Genomic DNA, 17,128 nt, shown 5'->3' on the forward strand with positions numbered 1-17,128 from the left:
AAAAAAAAAAAAAAAAAAAAAAAAAAAAGACCTCCATCCAGAAATAGTCTGTAGGGAAAAAGCAAAGTCTAATGCGTCTAATGCAGTGTTCTGAGGACCTGCCTAGTTCTTCTCTTTTTAAATGTTTGTTTGTTTGTTTTCCAGACAGGATTCTAGGATTCAAGACTTGCTTTTGTAATTAAGCAGCCTTTCCCAAATTGTGTCCTGTTGAACAAAGAATCCCAGAACAAAGAATTCCTAGGAAAATAAGATGGAGTTCAAAGCAGGCTTCCCCTTGGCCTTACACAATACACATTAACATATTAATGAGGCAGTTAAAAACAGCAATAAAGAAGGTGTTTAACTTTGCATACTGGTTCAACACATCTAAACAAACTTGTTATTGTAGGAGACAGTTCTTTTCTTCAGGATTCCCTTGTAATATTCCTTTGTCCCTATCTAATAAACCAGTTAAAACAAAACAATGAAAAGGAGATTGCAGTAAATTTGGTTCTCTACATATTCAGTTAGAGAACCAAGGTCTGGAATCCTTTCAAGAAGTCAAGCATGACTATGAAAGATTTCAGATGGTATTACTTCATGAGAAATATAGTTAGAAAAATATTGTATGGCAAACTTTCAGTGACAGGTTTAATATAAAGTTACTTTATTGTTCTTAAAAACATACATGTATCAGCATTCCCTAGTATTTTGGTATGTAGTGCTTAATATGATTCATCACTATTTTAAACTGTGTTTTAGTACAGAAATAAAACAGATTCTGGTCCAAATTCAGGTTAGTGTCTGAAGCAATTTTCTATTTTTTGCCAGCTGACTCATCTTCATTCCTACACAAGCTTGTGCAATCTAAATTTTCTGCATTTAAAAAAAAAATTTTTCAGTCAAAATATTAGTGCAATGGATTCCTTTGGCATCAACCTATGTTACTTACTACTTGGGAATGGAATTTTATATGTGCCTCATGATTACATTTAATCATCCATTTCTAATGAAAACTTACTGTATGTCCAGCATAATGGCATGCTAAGTTACCATTTATACAGAATTCTAGATGTTAGAATTCCTGTCTGGAGAAGCACCATGGGATAAATAGGCATTCAGACACAAATGTGTTGTAGGAATTCTGTATGAGTCATGCATTGTGCTTTGCTCATTGGTGATGAAACAGGTTTCCTTCCTTGATGCTTTTAGGTTAGCAGAAAGAAGTTGACTTAGTCCATTCGGCCTACTCTAACAAAACTCTAACCATAAACTGCTGGTTGTAAACAACAAACATTCATTTCACACAGTTCTGAAGGCTGGAGAGTCCAGGATCAAGGTATTGGCAGATTTGAACGTCTGATGAGAGAATGCGTCCTCATCAAAGACACCCTCAGTGTCCTCTCTTGTGGAAGAGTCAGGCTGCTTTCTGTGGCCTCTTTTATAAAAGCAAGAATCCTGCTCATGAACTAATCACCTCAAAGGCCTCACCTGCTAAAATTATCATCTTAGGGGTTAGGATTTCTACTTATGACTTCTTTGGGCAAGGGAAAGACGGCACTGGTGATGAACCTAATGCCAAAAATAAACCTTCCCTGTTTTTTTTCTTAAAGATTTTTCCTTTGCCAGCATAGTCTTATCTTTGCTTAAAATAACACATTGATATATTCAGAATTTGTCAGAAGAAAATTTCTATCTAAGCATTCTGAGCTGGTTGTGATGTGAAGTAACTTGTCCAGAAAGGTCTTTAGGGCTCAAACACTGACCATGTCACCTAATATAGCTCCAAGCAATTTGGTGGTAGTTGTTATTTTATGGAAAGTAATAAAATCATGACATGCATACTATGTACAATGCAGGTATCTAAACTGTTATGATAAACAAGTTTTAAAGCTGTAGTGAGTCAGGTTTCAGTCTTTACATGTAGCAGGCTTAAATAGATTTTTAAATGATCTGACACATTATTGGGCCCCACCCTCATGGTTTCTAGTTCTGTAGGATTAGGATACAGCTGGATAACTTTTGTTTTTAATAATTTCCCACAATTGCTGATTTAGCAGGTCTAGGAGCAGCACTTTAAAAAGCATAGCTTAGGGGATTAAACCTACTAATTTCCCAACTTAAAATCATTGTCACAAGACTGTGAGACCTCTGTTGCTTAAAGCTAGGATATTTATAAAATGCAAAGTTATAAGCAGGTGCCAGTGGCAATGATCTATTAATATGAAGCCCAAAACCTCTTTCTATAAACACTAGTTAGAATTGAAAGTATTTCAAAGTTGTGGTTCTTTATGATTTGACTTGAAAAAATTGTTTTTCTCTTCCATAGATAGATGTCTTAGAAATTTAATTCAAAAAATTTTTGACTACATCTGTAACAACTAGTATATTAAACTTTGTGAAAAGACAATCACAATGATAGGGAGATAGTTTTGTTTTGTGTTTATTTTCATTTCTTGTGAATTTGCCTTGAGGTCTATCCCTTAATCTTGAGTGGAAAATTTTTTAAAGGCAGCATCACAGTGAGCCAAAAAAAAAAAAAAAAAAAAGGGACTAGGATAGTATGACAAACTATGGGGCTGACAGCATGAAGGGACAGATACTAGCTAAGGTGTTTTAAAGAAGAAGAACAAGCTGGGCATGGTGGTGCATGCATGTAATCCCAGGTACTCAGGAGGCTGAGGCAGGAGGATTTTTCAGGCTAGCCTCTGCAATTTAGTGAGACCTTAAGCAACTTAGCAAGACCCTGTCTTAAAATAATAAGAGCTGGCTATGTAGCTCAGTAGTAGCATACCCCTAGGTTCGGTCCCCAGTACTAGGAAAGAGGAAGAAGAATGCGGAGGGGACAGAGGAAGGAGGGATTCCAACAAGACCAAATGTTTTTCTAAGAATCTACTTGCAGTCTAAAAACTCAGTGTATCACATGTCAAGAGGACTATTAGAAACACAATAACCAGGTCCAAAAAAGTATCTATATTATATTATTCTCCTCCAGCTGCTATAACAAAGTATGGCACACTTAGTGGTTTGAAACAAAGCAGATTTATTTTCTTACAACTTTGGAGGTAAGAGTCTAAAATCAAGGTGTCAGCAGGGCTGTGTTCCTTTGGAGGATGAAGGGGGCAATTTGTTTCCTTGCCTTTCCAGCTTCTAGAGGTCACTGCACTCCTCAGCTCACAGCTCCTTCTTGCATCTTCAAGGCCAGCAGCACAGCCCCTCAAAATCATTTTCTCTAACTGCAACCCCTGCTTCCCTCATCATCTCATTGGCTGTCCCTCCTGCCCCCCTCTTCTAAGGACTTTGTGATTCCATTGAGCCTACCAGATAATCCAGGCTCATCTCCAAATATTAAGATTCTTAATTATGTGATTAATTACATATGCAAATTCCCTTTGCAATAGGTTCTGGGGATTAGGATATAGACATCTGGGGGTGAGGGCATTATTTCCCACACATGCCATTTATTTTGTTCTAGTGAAAAAAAATCTTGAAATTGCTAGTGAGTAGGAAAGGTGAAACGTAGGGGGAATAAAGGGAGTTTGGATAATGGGTAGCAAAACACTGATAGAAAGGACAAGTTCTTGTATTCTTCAACACAGAGGGATGACTGTAATTCACAATAACCTACTATATATTTTATGAAAATCTTGAAGTGAGGGACTCAAAGGCTTCAAACATGAAGAAATGATAAGCAGAGGGAAATGCCGATTGCCCTGATTCAATCAGTCTACACTTGTACTCATGTGTTGAAATGTCACACTGTATTCCTATTAATATATACAATTAATGCATGTTAATAAAAATCTCATAAAAGGCAGAACACTGAGAAGGAATTTTTTTTTACATCCACAAAAGCAAGAGGAAGCTCTGTAGGTACATAAACTCTGTGCTTGCTCTCATTGTTTTAATTACATGCTTTAAACTTTCCCCTAAATTCTGCAACCTGTACACTCAGAAAAATGAGAAATTATATCCCATCTGATTCAAATGTATGATATGTCAAGATCTTTGTACTGTCATGTGTAACTAATTAAAACAAATTAAAAAATTATGAAAAAGAATGTTTTTACATGCTGCAAAAGAAGAGTAAATATAATTTCATGGGCTTAGATAATGCTTCAGTTACTTTTAAAGAATACTTCATTAGGCTGGGCATGGTGGCATATGCCTGTAATACTAGCGGCTTGGGAAGCTGAAGCAGGAAGATTGCAAGTTCAAAGCCAGCCTCAGCAAAATCAAGGCACTAAGCAACTCAGTAAGACCCTGTCCCTAAATAAAAAATACAAAATAAGGCTGGGGATGTGGCTCAGTGGTCGAGTGTCCTTGAGTTCAATCCCCAGTTACCACCCCTCCCAACGGCCAAAAAAGAATACTTCATTAATTCGTTTTTAGCAGCAAATTATTTATTATTTGGTTATGTCCATATAAATATGAATAAATAAACTTGAATTAATGCTTTACTTTTCAATACTGGGCATCAAATTTCTAGGAGGAAATTGATAAATGGTGTTATAGAAAAGAGAAAGACGGTGAAACATTCATTCACTAAACAACAATTTATGAAGTATTCACTATTTGCAAGACTCTGGGCCAAGAGAACTCTGGGGATACATGATGGGGGTTGGGGTTGTAGCACAGTGGTAGAGCTCTTGCCTGTCACATGTGAGTCACTGGGTTTGATCCTCAGAACCACATAAAAAAAATAAAGATTTTGTGTCCATCTACAACAAAAATTATTTTAAAAATCAAAACATGATGAAGCTGCAGTATGTATCACTGAGCCTGGACCCTGGAACCCAGGGTTGATGTGTTTAACTCTAGCCCCAGTGTTTACATATACCATGTCCAGGTAAATTACTCATTGCTGTGCCTCCATCTTATCACTTATACAGTTAAGATAAAATTAATAACTTGCCATCTAGTTCTTGAGAAGCTTCAGTGAGAATCTTGATAAAGTCGTATATGCACACTGGCATATAGAGTTCAACAAATATGAGCACTGAGGAACAAGAGATGATTAAAAAAAACAGAATACCAAGAACTTAGTAATGATAAGCAATTTGGAAGGACTTTCTTGAGCTAAGACCTGTACTTTCTAAATTTATCCTTGTATTACTGTATTTATAAAATGGAAGTATAGATTAATATGAGACAAACTCAAGTTCCTGTAAAAGAGTAAGTTGGACTTTAAGTGAAAACTATGCCAGTCCATTTCTTCCTTTGATTAGATAACAAGTCACTTTCGTCAGAAGACTTTTGATACAATGTTCTGAGTCACGCAGCTTTTCAGATCCTCAAGCTCAAAGTGTTGTTGGATGATTCATGGCATGGTCCTGATCTTACATTTTATAGTTTAGTCTTTGTGCTTCATGGGTAAGAACAATAAGTGGATATCCTCCTCATGGTAAAGGTCTTGTCCAGGCTAAACTTCCGCAGAGCAGATTCTTTAGTGTTTGAATGGCTTTTTGCATGGAGAACACATACTCCTTAGACTGCATTCAACGTTCAATTTATCAATTGAATATACCTCATAAAATTTTGAAATTTGTGAAAGTTGTTTTTAAATAATCAGTTTAATGCTCTTTCTCCTCTTGTTTTGGTGCTTTTTCTTCTTTTTTTAATCTTCAAAATGGACAGGAGTAAATAATACCTACCCAATTATTTTCAAAGTATCTTAGAAAACAAAAATATTGATAAGCAGATATAAGCAGAGTGCCAGATTAAAACTTTTAGAAAACCAGTGTCCCCAAATGTAATATAGCCTATGCCCCAAATGTAATTCTATGGAGAAATTATATAAGTCTAAAGTTTAAGTGGACAAGAAGCCAGCACAATTTTACTTTAAAAAATGTCCTATTTTTTTTTCAGTTGGCTTATTCTGTAGTTTAAAAATAATTCTTTGTCAACTTATCCAAAAAATGTTTGATGTCTCTGTTTTCCTGGTGCCCTGAGAGAGTATTTGACCTGCCTTTGGATAATCTGGTTCCAATTAAGTATCTATTGTGCTAAACACTGTGCTTTCTGATGGCTGCTGAAATAAGGTGACAGAACAGAAAATGACCCATGAGCTTCTTCATTAGGTCATCAGCAAATGTTTCTCTGGGGGTGGGGGACTTTTACTTGGGTCCTAAATGATAAGGATAGCCCGACTATGTAAAGATCAGTGAAACAAGCAACTAAGGAAGATTAAGTAAAAAAGAATCAGGATCTTAAACATCAAGTAGATTCCTGTCTAGTCAGGGAGACAGACACAGAATTACCTAATTTCAGCATGTCATGGTTCCTGCTATGTTAGCCATGAGAGCAGGGTGCTTGAGAACCTGTTGGCAGGAGTGATTAATCAGAACTAAAGTTAGGGAAGAGCTATGCCAAGCAGAAGGTGTAAGAATTTAGGGAAGCCCTGAGACATCTGTTAAAAACAGATTACTGGGCTCTACTCTGTATTCGCTCAATCAGGATCTCTGAGTTGGCGGAATATAAAGCTGGTAAGAAATTAAAAAAATATATTTCTTTTGTAGTCTATTGACTAGTATTAAGATAAGGGACAACAAAGACGAGTGGGGGGAGAGAAAGGGAGAGAGAAGGGAAAGCATATGGAAATGGTAGGAGACCCTCAATGTTACACAAAATTACACAGAAGAGGATGTGAGGGGAAAGGGGGGGGGAAACAAGGGAGAGAACTGAACAACAGCAGATGAGGTAGAGAGGGATGATGGGAGGGGAGGGGAGGGGGGATAGTAGGGGAAAGGAAAGGTAGCAGAATACAACAGTCACTAATATGCCATTATGTAAAAATGTGAGTGTGTAACCGATGTGATTCTGCAATTTGTATTTGGGGTAAAAATGGGAGTTCATAACCCAATTGAGTCAAATGTATGAAAGATGATATGTCATGAGCTTTGTAATGTTTTGAACAACCAATAAAAAAAAGAAAAAAAAGATAAGGGACAAAGGAATTATTAAACAGTGTAATTAATTGTGAAATGATTCTCATGACAAATTTGGGCCAGGAGATTTTCTACCGAACCTGTGTTGACCTGGTGATCACTGACTGCATAATTACCTTCTCCAGGTAGTTGTATAACACACACAAGTTTGGTAGGTTATTACCATCAGAGACCATAGAAACAAAATAAGTTATAATTAGCCACCTTTAACTGATCCCCTAAACTGTATGTCACAAATTACAATAGGCAATTCACAAATTACAATAGGCAATTTGTGTGCAAGTCATGGGCCACATAACAATATTTGGGTTAATGGCAGATTACATATGTATTAGTGATCCCAGTAGATTGTAATGGAGCTGAAAAATTCCTATTGCCTATTCTCAGAGCCATTCTAACATTGTATCACAATGCATTACTCATGTGTTTGCAGTGATGCTGGTATAAAGAAACCTATTGTGCTGTTAGTTGTATAAAAATATAGCACATACAATTATGCACTATACATAATCCTTGATAATGATAGAAATGATGTTACTGCCTTATATATTTACTATAAAATACTTTCAATCACTATTTTATAGTGTACTCCTGCTTATAAAAAGATAAATTACCTATAAAACAGCCTCAGGCAGGGCCAGTCCTTTGGGAGCTGTTCCAGAAGAAGGCATTGTTTTCCTAGGTGATGGCAGCTTTATGCATGTTGTGGCCTCTGCAGACCTACCAGAGAGACAAGATGTGGAGGTGGAAGACAGTGATATTGATGATTCAGATCCCCCATTGGCTTATGCTAATGTGTGTATTTGTGTCTATTTTTTTAAGGTTAAAAAGTAAAATAAAAATAACTTTAAAAATTTCAAGTAGAAATATATTGAATAATAAAATATTTTGTGTAACTTAATATAGTTAAGCTAAGTGTTATTACAAAGAGTTAAAAAATTAAAAATTTGTAAAACAGATATAGTAAGCTAAGGCTAATTTACAATTGAAGGAAGAAAAACCTTTAAAGGAAATTTAGTGGATCCTAGGGGTATGGAATATGTGAAATCTATAGCAGTGTGCACTAATGTCTGGCCTTCACATTTGCTCACTGTTACTCACCAACTCACCCACAGCACCTTCCAGTCTTGCTAGCTCCAAGAATTATGTATAGTGCATAATTCCTGGAAGGATCCTATACAGGTATCTTTTAGTCAGCTTTGTATACTGCTGTGACCAAAAGACCTGACAAGAACAATTAGAGGAGGAAAAGTTTACTTTGGGACTCATGGTTTCAGAAGTCTCAGTCCATACACAGCAGACTCCATTCTTTGGAACTCGAGGTGAGGCTGAATATCATGGTGGAAGAGTGTGGTAGAGAAAAGTAGCTCAAGACATCACACCAGGAAGCAGAAAAATATATACCCCAAGTGCAAGCCCCCAGTGACTCACCTCTTCCAGCTACATACTACCTGCCTTCAGTTACCACTCAATTCATCCTTATCAGGGAATTAATTCACTGATAGGGTTAAGGTACTTAAACCTAAATATTCTTGCATTGCTTCAAATAGAAGATTTTGGGGGAGACATCTCATATCTAAACTATTTCATATCTAATCCATAACAAGGTCTATCATTTTCTATTTTTATACCATATTTTTTTACCAAGCTTCTTTCTAAGTTTAGATATGTTTAGACACACAAATTCATACCAATGTGTTACAGCTGCCTATGGTATTTAATACAGTAACATGATGTATGGATTTGTAGCAGAAATAAGCTATACCATATAGCCTAGGTGCACTCTAGTTTGTGTAAGTGCACTCTGAGATGTTTGTATAGTGATGAAATCATCTAACAATGCATTTCGCAGAATGTATCCCTATCATTAGGGGTTGAAGGCCCAACATGTTCACATTCTGGGTAAATATTTACTTACTGTGTGTCCTTGGAAAACTCCAGACTTAATTTCTCCAAGCCTCAGTGTCCCTTTTTACAAAATGGGGATGTTGATGTGTGTGTGTGTGTGGGGGGGAGAGACTGTATTTTCAATTTCAATATATTATCTATTATTTTTCCAAAGCTCTTACAGAAAAACAGACACCGAAAGGTTAAATAATTTTTTCAATGTTGCACATGAAGCAGGCCAAAGGTTAGACCCAAGTAGTTTCAGTCAGCTTTGCATTGCTGTGACCAAAATACCTAACAAGAACAACTGTAAGAAGTAAAAGTTTATTTTGGCCTCATGGTGTCAGAGGTTCAGTCCATGGACATCCAGCTTCATCGTTCTGGGCCCAAGGTGAGACAAAACATCATGGCGGAAGGTTGTCATGGAGGAAAGCTGCTCAACTCATGTTGGCCAGGAGAGAGTGATATCCAGGTGCCAGGGACAAAATATAACCCCCAACGGCATGCCTTATGTGATCTACCTCCTCCAGCCATGCCCCACCTGCCTACAGTTAGCCCTCGTTTAGTCGATTCAAATTATTAATCCATCAAATGGATCCACTGATTATGTTACAATCTTCAAAATCTAATTGTTTCGCTTCTGAACATTCCTATATTAACAGGAGCTTTTGGGGGACTCCTTATCTCCAAATCAAAACATCAGGATTCACTCTTGAACTAAGAGGATTCAGTTGAGAGTGATATAATGTAATGAAAGTGTGATGGACCAGATTAAATTTCAATAATTATAAGTGAAATGTTGACTTTATCAAAGAAAGTGAACTTCAAAGATCTGAGACTAACCCATATGTGAAACTCTTTTTAGGTTTTGTCTATTTTGATTCATCAACAAATGAACATTGGAGTTGGGTAGCATTTTTGAATTTTTAAATCTTTTAAATTTAAAAAAAAACTAAGAATTAATGTGGCAGTTTTTATCTTCAAATTAAAACAGAAATTTTTATACTATGACTTTGGGCCGAAACAGTGAATAAAAACTAAATTTTGTCTCTTTGTCCAAAGAAACTTAAAACCCTTTTTCCTATTTATACTTCTTACTTCATTCCTAATATAGGTGAACAAAGAAATTACATTCTTTTTTTCATATAAGAATTGTGTTACAGCTTTCTTGAAATGTAGAACATTAAACTCAAAAGTTCTTAGTTTGAGCTTCTAATCAGCTGTGTGATCTAGATGATACATTGAGTTTGTTTAAATCTCAGTTTCCTCATATACAAAATGAAGTTAATGACATTCCTTGATGTAATCACACACTTCCTTACATTTACTGTGCCCATGGTAAGGGAAGCAGTATTGTGTAGGGGTTGAACCCATACTGGGTTCATATTGTGTGTTTAATACTGTGTGTACTGCTGTGTGTACTTGGAAAACTCAGATTTCATTTCTCCAAGCCTTAGTTTCTTCATTTACAAAAGGGAGATATAGGTTCCTCTCTCTTTCTGTCATACACACACACACACACACACACACACACACGTTAGAAAATATGAGATAAGGAAAAAATATCTCATAATGTGAGTGGATGTAACATGTGGAGATTCTACTGCTTCTTTCTGATTCCATGCTGTGACTACATTATTTATTTATCTATCTACTTATTTATTTATTTGTATTGTTGAACTGTGGGTTGGTCTCTGGGATAATCAACCATTGATCTATATCCTCAGATCTTTTTTAAACAATCTTATTTTGAAACAGGGTCTCCCCAAGTTGCTGAGGCTGTCCTTGAACTTATCATCCTCCTGCCTCATTTTATGTGACACCTGGGCAGTTGAACTGGCCCCTGTATCCCCTCATACTTTCAACATTCTGTTTATTTGCTAGCACTACTCTTTTACACACTTGAAGATCAGGTTTTTTCAGCATCACTCTATGTACGTTGTGATCTAAAGACAGTCAGGAAAGATGGATCTCCAGCCATCTTCCTATACATATTTCTGGTGTGTTAGTCCATTTTCAATGATGCATTCCTTTAAGTTATGATTTCTTCACCTTGGCATCACTTTGAGCAAGAAAACTGCTGTGGAGGGCTGTCTTGTGCATTGTTGAATACTTAGCAGTGTCTTTGCCCTTACACACTAGATCCCAGTGTGCCAACCAAACAATTTCCAGCCTTGCCAAATGTCCTCTGGAGGATGGAACTATCTTCAGTTAAGAACTTCAGCTTTAGGTCAACACTGAAAGGAAAGTGACCACGACACTTGGAGTGACCAAGAGATCTTTATTGCAGCTGTGTCTGATTGATAGAGAAGGAAAAGAAAAAGAGAGAAGGAGAGAAAGAGAGCAGGGAAAGAGAGGAGGGAGAGAGAGAGAGAGAGAGAGAGAAGCCAGGGTGAGAGAGGACAAAGCAAGGGGTAGGGGAGGAGAGCAAAGCGCAAGAGAAAGAAAAAGCAAGAGAAGAGAGAGTTTCAGCAGAGGAGAGTTTTTATAGCCAAAATCTAATGGGGTCTCTGGGTCTGCAAGCTGCCTTGTTGGCATACAATGATTGGATCATACAGTAGTTGCTAAGGTTGACATCTTTTGAAGCCTTCAGACAGATTGGGCAGGAGCTAGATGTGGGTTTCTGTTGCACCAGATGGGTGGGGGTCGAGTGTTCAGACTTGAGGCAAACAAGCGATAAGGAACCAGACAGATGGGGGTCCAGTGTTCAGCCCACCCTACAACTAACATTTGTTTAGCCTGCTCAGCAACTAACAAACACCTTCTTTCTTACACACACACACACACACACACACACACACACTTAATCCTTCTTCCCTCTCCTTTTCCTCATCCCCTTGTCCTCTTCCTCCTACTACTTGTTAATTAAACTTTTCCCCAGATTGTCTTTTTCTGAGTACTATACCTATCCTCTCTTGTAGGCAGGAGAAAAAAAGAAAATGCAGATTCTAGAATCAGAGCCTATGAAGGTAGTATCAGGTTTTTAATATTTGCCCTAAGTGTTTGCATTTAAACTAAAGATAATATCTGTGGATTCCATTCCAAATTTCAGCATAGTTTCTTCATCTTTCCCAACCTTCCTTTAGAAAAATGAAAGCATACTGGTCTTGCCAGGATATGACACATGAAGCACTTATTAGTCACTAAAACTTAGGTAGTCAACTAAGGTTGATAAAGGCTGAAGGAGTTCCCAGGCTGTCAAAATTTTCAGTGGAAAAATTGGGAAAATTTAGATGAGTTGGTCACCCTAAACTTATTGTGCAGCACAATGAACGATGTGGTCTAGTATGTGTATAAAGTATCTTTCACACAAGCACAGACCAAATATCTATCAGTAATAAAAATTCAATTTCAATCTAAATTTTTGTGCTTTTTAAATGTATTGTAAAGTTGATTCCCAGTACAATACTCTTACCCTTTTCTTCCTCTCCATAATTATCTTAGACTCACTGTACTCCAGCATAGTTCATTTGTCCTAAATTTTTGGAATTCTCTTATCTGTTTATTTTGAAGAATAACTGAACATCTCTCTTTTCTCTTCCACCTTTCAGGGCACATCTTCATTTCCACCTTTCAATTTGAAGCAGGAACTGGCTTGACAGCAACATACAAAATACACAGTGGGTCAATGGATTGTTGAATACTTAGCAGCATCTTTGCCCTTACACACTAGATTCCAGTGTGCTGAAAGAAAGGGAGTCATTAGACCCATACCCTCTTCTGTGGGGGAAAAGTTACAGGGTGTTTACAGGCAATAGCACCTATGTATTAGCTTATGAGCTCGTTTCAGTAAGAATCGTTGGAAGTGAAAGCAGAGGAACAAGAAAATAACAGTTGAGGCTTGGTGAGATATGAAGATGGAAAAAAGAAGATATATCCATTTAGGGCACTGCTTATATGGCCACAGGGAGGTGTAAGATGGCCAAGATCAGTATTAGTTCCTGAGTACTGGACAAGAGGCAGAGGTTAAAGGCAAGGGCATTAAAAAGGAATACAATTTGCTGTTCCATTGCATTGGAATAAGCCAATGTCATTTTCTCCTTTCCTTACCCTGAGCTCCCTCCCTGCCCATTTCAAACTTATCTACCCTTAATTTTCTTTTCCTTAAATATTTTTGAAGTCACTACACATACCATAATCTATTTATTTATTTATTTATTTATTTATTTGCAAAAATATTCTGAAGCACTGGCCACAAGCATTTTTTTTGGGGGGGGGGGGGTATGGGGATTTGAACCCAGAGGTGTGTAACCACTAAGCCCCATACCCAGACTATTTTTATTTTTAGGCAGGGTCTTGCCAAATTGTTTATGGTCTTGCTAAATTGCTGCAGCTGGCCTCAAATTTGTGATCTTCCTGCCTCAGCCTTGTGGTGGCTGGAATTTCAGGCATGTTCCATCATGCCCTGCATAAACAATCCGAGGCTTTGAAAGGGAAATATTAAATTATGAAGTCATTGGTCTGATACTAAATGTCCACAGACTTAAAAGATGAAGAAAACATTTCTCCTGTGTGGAAACAGTAGCACTGTTAGTACATAGAAGACTCAGAAAGAGTCTTCTTTTCCTCTGTGAACTTTGATGGTCTGTTGCACATCCTGAGAGTAAATGTTCCCCAAATAACCCTCTGCATTCGTAGTTTGAATGCCCCGAAATGGAATAATTTCCCTTGCCTATAAAGATAATTTCTTCTCTTTAGGGCACACGATGAAAGCATCTGACACATAAGGAAGGAACGGATTGCTGACAAGGGCATCTATTTCTATTAATGGGATTCTGAATTCTGCAAAATGTTCCTGCTTCAGGCACAGTGACTCAGCTCTTCTTTCTTCCAGTGAACATGATTGTGAATGAACTTTGTCCTGCCCTTTCCAGAGCCAGGTGATATTTCTCATCTCATTACATTCAATTCAACCAATAAAATTTATTTTATTTGTTGATCTCCTGCATAGACTAGATAATGTTTGTGTGTATTTCATCTTAACACATATTATAGAAAATTTTCTGTCATCTCCATAATCATAATTTCCCCTAACAATTCTATATTGAAAGCATTCTAGAAATATATAATCCCATTGGGCTTTGCAGTGCTTTTCTGTCTCTATTGGAACAAATTATCACCAACGTACTGACCAAAATCATGTGCATTTATGGTTCTAGAGGTCAGAATTCTAGGCAAGTCAGTGTCAGCAGACTACATTGCTTCTGGAGGCTCTATCACAGAATGTTTCCTTGCCTCTTCCAGCTTCTGGAGGCCACATACATGCCTTGGTTCATAGTCCTTTCCTCCCTCTTCAAAGTCTGCACATAGCATTTTCAAATTTCCCTTTGATTCTGACCTTCTGCCTTCCTCTTCCACATTTAAAGGGCCCTTGTGATTGTGTTGGGTTTGATGGACAATCCAGGACAATCTTCTTACCTTAAAATAAGCTGATAATCAGTCTTAATTGCATCTGCAACCTCAGTACCCCCTCATCATATAACAACATATTCAGAAGTTCTAGGAATTAAACATGGACATTTTTGAGAGTCATTATTCACCCGTGTTCCAGCTTTATGCGGTGGGTGGTCCTACTGGATTTCCAGCTTTGATGCTCTGTCATCAGAAACTTGAAGTCACTTGGAGTCTGTAGATACTCTAAGGCAAATGCTGGCTTTGTTTCTTTCTTGCCTCTTAGTTTTCCCACTTTATAAAAAAAATATAGCTTTTATGTATGCCTTAATTTTCTTGCCATGTGAGAAAAATATTAAATATGCATAGTATTTTTAAAATAAAGCTTAAATTGCTGTCATTAACTGTAATATTTAAGTTAGCAAGTGTCCCACTGTGCCAGAGATCATATAGCTGTTCTTAGAAAATAAAAGTTTGTTCTGGTTCAATAATAATTTACCTTTTTTCCTGCAGGTGTACTATTACAGATACAAACTCATGTCCAAATAACATCCTTTCTCCTCATTCACTCTACTTCATACCTGCAGAAACAGAATATATAAACCCACTAACCCAGGAATGTGAGGTCTGCAGCACATAGCAAACTAATGAGCAATGGTGCCACTGGCAACCTCTCAGCATTGTGCCTTTCTGTTGTCCCTTAGGTTCCTTTTCATAAGAGATATGACAACTGACTGCTTCATAATCACAAGGGCAAGGATAATAATGAATATTTACTTTTATATTTTATTTTAATTAAAGCCATATATAAAGAGAATGTATGTGTTCTAATATATACTAATTGCATCCCCTTGGATCTGGAGAGTGTGCATCAGTGCGTTAGATACCTTCTCATCACTTAGGCTACCCATACATTCTGGGAGAAACCACAACACTTTTATTAAATCATTTTTGTGCATAATTTTGTATGTATGTATGTGGGATCTCTGGTCCTCCTCTCTTTGGAAAGCAAAGGAGTTTTATATGTCTTGTTCAATCCATCTTACTTCCTGGCTTAAGTAGAAAGCAGGCCAACTTCTAAATTCCTCTAGATAGATAGAGATATAGATCATACATATACAGAAATGTATCACTTTACTTTAAAAATTTTGATAAAGCTGATTTTTGTTTTGTTTAACCTGAAAATTTAGGAGAAAGAGGTGAATTACCAGAAAAGCTAAGAGAATTTATTCATGAAACTAGTTATGTCCAGTGGTCAGTACAAAATAGGAACCAATGCTTCTTTATCTTCTGTCCTTGAGTAGTGATTTCAAGTGTTTCTCTTCATAATCCAAAGTACTACAAGAATATTTTCCATCTTCTATGAAAAAGTTTATATATAATGATTAAACATACAATGTAGCTATATACAGTACAAATAATTTTAAGTGCTAGTGCAGCTGCACAGTAGAGCCCAATAAATGGTCAGGTATTATTCTGGATATTTTTTTGAGGGAATTTTTGAATGAGATTATTTCAATTGAGAGAATCTGAGTAGTCCCCTGCAATGTGAATGGACCTCATCCTATCAATTTAAAGACTAAATATAACAAAAGACTTACCTCTCCCAAGCAAAAGAGAATCTGAGGCTGTCAGCCTTTGGACTTTAATTATGATATCAGCTCTTACTGGGTCTCTAGGCTGCTAACCCACCTTTCTCATTTTGGACTTGTTAGGCTCCATAACACATGAGCCAAATCCTTAAAATAAATCTGTGTGTCTGTATGTGTATGTGTATGCACACATGTGCACATACATATTCTACTGGTTCTGTTTATCTGAAGAACACTAGTACTATATGCATATACAATATATATGTGTGTGTGTGCATGTATATATGTACATATATATACATTTGTCTATAAACATTCACAAAAATTTATAGGAAATGGAAGTAGACATTTTGCTTTAAAGAGAGATTATCAGCACTGTGTTGACATTTAAAGAAATTTCATTCTTTATACTAATTCAGCAATGCTTATGAAACTTCTTGTTGGGGAACAATCATTTAAGTTTTGAGTCTGGTCTGTTTGAATTCTGGTTCCACCATTTACTAGCTTTGTAACCTTGGTTAAGTGTGCCACATCTCTCATACAACTTTTCTCATTTACAAAATGAGGACATTTATACTGACCCCATAGGACTGTTATGAAAATGAATGAGTCAATCGTGCAATGTTAGTGAGCATAGCAGAGGTAACTTTTTTTATTCTACTTCAGTTATTATCCAGATAGTGATTTTTGTCTTTCTTCCATGTTGATTACTTTATATGATTCTTGAGAAGAAAAGTATCATAATTCCATAAGGTGTGGTTACAAATAATGTCCAAAGACATATGGAAGAATAATTTCTAGAGATATTATCATCATCCTGAATTGGTATTGGATGGCCAAAAAGAAACGATTCATGAGTTATATGAAAATACCTTAAAAATGCAAATATTTTTCATCAACTGCTCTAAGGGAAAGAGACTAAGAAGTTTAATATGTTCTTATTTTTTTCCCTATGGAATTTCAATCCCATGAAAGTGAAGGAGTTTCAAAAAAAGATTTGCGTTTAAAAAATATTCTTGGTGTTCTGCTTTCCTGGTGATCAGCTTCTTTGCTGAGTGGGAGTAGGAGAGAACTTGAGAATTCGTACTTATTTTGTATTTTGTATTTTTTTAAATATTATCTGATATTTGCATAAGCATGGGAAAATTTGTATAAAATGCAGTGACACAAAGTGAGAGCAAATTGTCATGGAGTTATGAGCAGATTGGAATGAGAGGTTAATTCTAACATAAATTCTCAAAAGCTGTTAGTTTCTGAAAGTTTGGGCTAGTCTTCAGGCATTATAGGATTTTTTCTGGAGCACCCCCAAAATGTCACCAAGTATATCTTTCA

The sequence above is a fragment of the Marmota marmota genome, unplaced genomic scaffold (genome assembly GCF_001458135.2).
Source record: "Marmota marmota marmota unplaced genomic scaffold, marMar, whole genome shotgun sequence".
Lineage (NCBI taxonomy): Eukaryota > Metazoa > Chordata > Mammalia > Rodentia > Sciuridae > Marmota > Marmota marmota.